Below are 5,273 nucleotides of genomic sequence, written 5' to 3' on the forward strand. Positions count from 1 at the left end.
ATATAACAATGAATAATATCAAAATATGTTTTACGATTTATCTTATTAAAAAGGGAAGTTGAAAGAAATGATCGGAAGAAAAATACATAATGACAAGGCTCTTTCCCAAAAAATCGAAACTGATTTTCGAAATGAGAGTCACTAGAACATTTATAAGATGTTCCGTGATTTAAAACGTAAAGTAATATAACAATGAATAAAATCAAAATAAGTTTTACGATTTATTTTATCAAAATGGGAAAACTATATTTTTTCTGATTGTGTAGTAGAAAAACTTTATAACAAAATTATAAAATGATATATATAGCGAATAGATCCGAATTTGTATTTGATGCAAATTCAAATTTTCAGTATTCATGGATATAGTTTACAACAAAATAAAAATGACTAGAATATTACAACTTGATTATATTAATCAATTTGAATGATTACTTTATTTTACCCAATATATATTCTTACAAAATCTTCAATCGAAACATACATTAGGTATTCCTTTTATTCATTTAGTTTTCTTAAAGGACAAAATAAATCATCCTATAGTACAACAACATTTATTAGAACTAGGAAAAATTATTCTACAAACACCACCTTTCTTAAATCCCTTTTTAAGACAGTCTGAATTGCATTGTCCATCAGACGCACAATTACCATCCTGACATTTTATATCCATGACGCCATACTCACCACTTGATAAACCTGCCACAACAACAAAAAATTAACTATAGATTTTGTGTTCTTAAGAGTTTTTTGATCCTATATGAAGCATACGACTAGAGAGATAAAAATAAACTTTTATTCATTACCTGAAAGCAGGATCATAGAAATGAACAAAATCAAGCAAAAATACGATCGATTGATTAACGTGAAGGCCATTGAAAAAAATTCACCTTTTTCTGTTTTTCCTGTTGAGATTTAGGATTACAATATATATACTGAAATGAAATTTATAGAGGGTAAAGAAGATGCTGGAAAAGAAAATAAATAAATAAATTTAAATTATTTTTATATTTTCATTACTTTACTTCAATATTTATCTATTTATATATATTGGATATTATTTCGTTTTTGTTAAAGGTCGATTTTAATATGCAAAAGTGTCATTCTTAATTATTTATATGAGATATAAATATATAATACTCACTTCGGGATGTGACATTGGTCTCAACTTTAATTATTAATATATTTGTTTGAAACAATTATTATTTTTAATTATTTCATTATATAAAAATATTTGACTATTGATATTACACAACACATCGACAAATGACTGTTTCATTTTAATTGATGTTATATATTTAATTATTCACGTAAATTTATTTGATTTCTGTATGTAGTTATTTAGAGGAGTAATCTAGAATTTGTTACTGATAAAAACAAAAAGTTATTTTCGAATGTGATTTTAAATCAAATGAATGGTAAAATTTATATGTTATTTATTTGTAATTTTTTAGGGTGTAGTTATGGGTTTGTTTTCATGAGAAAAAAATTATTTATTTGGTGGGTAGAATGCAATAACTTAAAATTTTAATAAATTACTTCATATACTCGATATAATGAGAATTATTTTTTTTTATAATTTAGTTTTACAAATTTATAAGTTTACGAGGGAGTATTTTTATGTTTATGTAGTTTAGAGGATGAAACTATTTTAAGGGGGTAAAATGGTAACATCATAATATTTCAAATATGTAACATATTCATTTCTCAAACCTTATATCATTTAATAAATTGTTTTATGAGGTAGGAATATTGTGAAATTGTAGCATCCTTAGTTTTATTGAATTTATATAACTTAATTTTTATTTCATCATTAATTAATAAGAATTTTAGTATATCTATTTCTTGAGTAATGGAATTTGACTGAAGAAAAGTAAAATACCTTATATTGACATATTTTATTAATGGATGATTTGTTGAGGTATTTTAATTAATAATTTTTTATGCAAACTGTTGAGAATTTACATTAATTTGTTAATACGATGGATGGGGTAGCTCCACTGGTATTCGCTAGATGAGTGAAACGGGTGTAAGTTTGTTTTCTAGGTTTTAGTCCACGACGACAAAATTTACTTATATTTATATACAAAAAATAAGTTTTTTATATTTATAAATGAAAAAATTTAAAAATAATATTTTTTTTATATATTAATTTCTTCAGTAAGAGGTAAGATTGTAACTTCGGTTAATTTCTAAAGTGTTAACATTAAGTATATTTTATTCAAGGATACTTACTGATTTTTGTGGGATAACTTCATATTGAGTCTCGCTAGTGATAACAAATATATAAAAAGAACGCACACTAGTTATTTTGAGTGGAATTATGAAATGTAATGTTATGTTTTATTCCTTACACTTATTACAAAAGTATTAAGTTGGTTAAGACGGTATAAATTTGTCATTCCTTTTTTAGTATTTCCTTTGTATTCGTTCTTGTATTTATGTAATTTTATTTTCTTGGAAGAATTTTATTCTGTTTCTTTTATATTTTCATCCTTATCTCCATCTTTTATTATTTTATTTCCTTGCTAATAAATATTATAATTTGACTTTTTTTTTCTCTTCCATTTAACAACTTTGAATTGGGTTCCATTTAAATAAATGGTCAATTGACCCAATTTAATATTACATCACTAATATCTTAAATTTTAGTCATCGTTGGTGTAACTTTCTAAACATTCTATCATTTGTTTAACTTTCACTTTCTATGCACCATTTGATCTCCTTCTCCGTGGCACAAAATATTCACACAAAAATAATGAAAATAGTATGCAGTTTATGAAAGTCCATATTATCCTCACGATATTTTGTTCAAGTGTGGGAATTAAAAAGCACTAATTGGAAGAAAAACACAAAATGACAAGGCTCTTTTCCCTAAAATCGAATTAAATTTTGAAATGAGAGTCAGTAGAATAATTATAAGATGTTGGATGCTTTAATAAAGTAGAATTATATAACAATGAATAATATCAAAATATGTTTTACGATTTATCTTATTAAAAAGGGAATTTGAAAGAAATGATCGGAAGAAAAATACATAATGACAAGGCTCTTTCCCAAAAAATCGAAACTGATTTTCGAAATGAGAGTCACTAGAATATTTATAAGATGTTCGGTGCTTTAAAACGTAAAGTAATATAACAATGAATAAAATCAAAATAAGTTTTACGATTTATGTTATCAAAATGGGAAAACTATACTTTTTCTGATTGTGTAGTAGAAACACTTTATAACAAAATTATAAAATGATATATATAGCGAATAGATCCGAATTTGTATTTGATGCAAATTCAAATTTTCAGTATTCATGGATATAGTTTACAACAAAATAAAAATGACTAGAATATTACAACTTGATTATATTAATCAATTTGAATGATTACTTTATTTTACCCAATATATATTCTTAAAAGGTAACATCATAATATTTCAAATATGTAACATATTCATTTCTCAAACCTTATATCATTTAATAAATTGTTTTATGAGGTAGGAATATTGTGAAATGGTAGCATCCTTAGTTTTATTGAATTTATATAACTTAATTTTTATTTCATCATTAATTAATAAGAATTTTAGAATATCTATTTCTTGAGTAATGGAATTTGACTTAAGAAAAGAAAAATACCTTATATTGACATATTTTGTTAATGGATGATTTGTTGAGGTATTTTAATTAGTAATTTTTTATGCAAACTGTTGAGAATTTACATTAATTTGTTAATACGATGGATGGGGTAGCTCCACTGGTATTCACTAGATGAGTGAAACGGGTGTAAGTTTTTTTCTAGGTTTTAGTCCACGACGACAAAATTTATTTATATTTATATACAAAAAATAAGTTTTTTATATTTATAAATGAAAAAATTTAAAAATAATATTTTTTTTATATATTAATTTCTTCAGTAAGAGGTAAGATTGTAACTTCGGTTAATTTCTAAAGTGTTAACATTAAGTATATTTTATTCAAGGATACTTATTGATTTTTGTGGGCTAACTTCATATTGAGTCTCCATTTTATGTAATTATATTTTCTTGAAAGAATTTTATTCTGTTTCTTTTATATTTTCATCCTTATCTCCATTTTTATTATTTTATTCCTTGATAATAAATATTATAATTTAACTTTTTTTTTTCTCTTCCATTTAACAACTTTGAATTGGGTTCCATTTAAATAAATGGTCAATTGACCCAATTTAATATTACATCACTAATATCTTAAATTTTAGTCATCGTTGGTGTAACTTTCTAAACATTCTATCATTTGTTTAACTTTCACTTTCTATGCACCATTTGATCTCCTTCTCCGTGGTACAAATATTCACACAAAAATAATGAAAATAGTATATATACTGAAATGAAATTTATAGAGGGTAAAGAAGATGCTGGAAAAGAAAATAAATAAATAAATTTAAACTATTTTTATATTTTTCATTACTTTACTTCAATATTTATCTATTTATATATATTGGATATTATTTAGTTTTTGTTAAAGGTCGATTTTAATATGCAAAAATGTCATTCCTAATTATTTATATGAGATATAAATATATAATACTCACTTCGGGATGTGACATTGGTCTCAACTTTAATTATTAATATATTTGTTTGAAACAATTATTATTTTTAATTATTTCTTTATATAAAAAAATTTAACTATTGATATTACACAACACATCGACAAATGACTGTTTCATTTTAATTGATGTTATATATTTAATTATTCACGTAAATTTATTTGATTTCTGTATGTATTTATTTAGAGGAGTAATCTACAATTCATTACTGATAAAAACAAAAAGTTATTTTCAAATGTGATTTTAAATCAAATGAATGGTAAATTTTATATGTTATTTATTTGTAATTTTTTAGGGGGTAGTTATGGGTTTGTTTTCATGAAAAAAAATTATTTATTTGGTGGGTAGAATGCAATAACTTAAAATTTTAATAAATTACTTCATATACTCGATATAATGAGAATTAATTTTTTTTATAATTTAGTTTTACAAGTTTATAAGTTTACGAGAGAGTATTTTTATGTTTATGTAGTTTAGAGGATGAAACTATTTTAAGGGGGTAAAATGGTAACATCATAATATTTCAAATATGTAACATATTCATTTCTCAAACCTTATATATATATATATATATATATATATATATATATATATATATATATATATATATATATATATATATATATATATATATATATATATATATATATATATATATATATATATATATATAACTATGCCACTAGCTCAACTCAAATG

At 22.9% G+C, this 5,273-nt stretch overlaps 1 long non-coding RNA gene across 1 annotated transcript; it reads right to left on the reverse strand.

Moving 5' to 3' along the window:
- Positions 1-321: 321 nt before the first annotated feature.
- On the reverse strand, positions 322-956 carry LOC127095632 (uncharacterized). Its single transcript, XR_007792678.1, has 2 exons — positions 804-956; positions 322-696 (listed from the first exon to the last, which is right to left on the reverse strand). It is a non-coding gene; the product is annotated as an uncharacterized LOC127095632 (long non-coding RNA).
- Between the last annotated feature and the right edge of the window lie 4,317 nt (positions 957-5,273).

Source organism: Lathyrus oleraceus, chromosome 6 (genome assembly GCF_024323335.1).
Source record: "Lathyrus oleraceus cultivar Zhongwan6 chromosome 6, CAAS_Psat_ZW6_1.0, whole genome shotgun sequence".
Classification (NCBI taxonomy): Eukaryota; Viridiplantae; Streptophyta; class Magnoliopsida; order Fabales; family Fabaceae; genus Lathyrus; species Lathyrus oleraceus.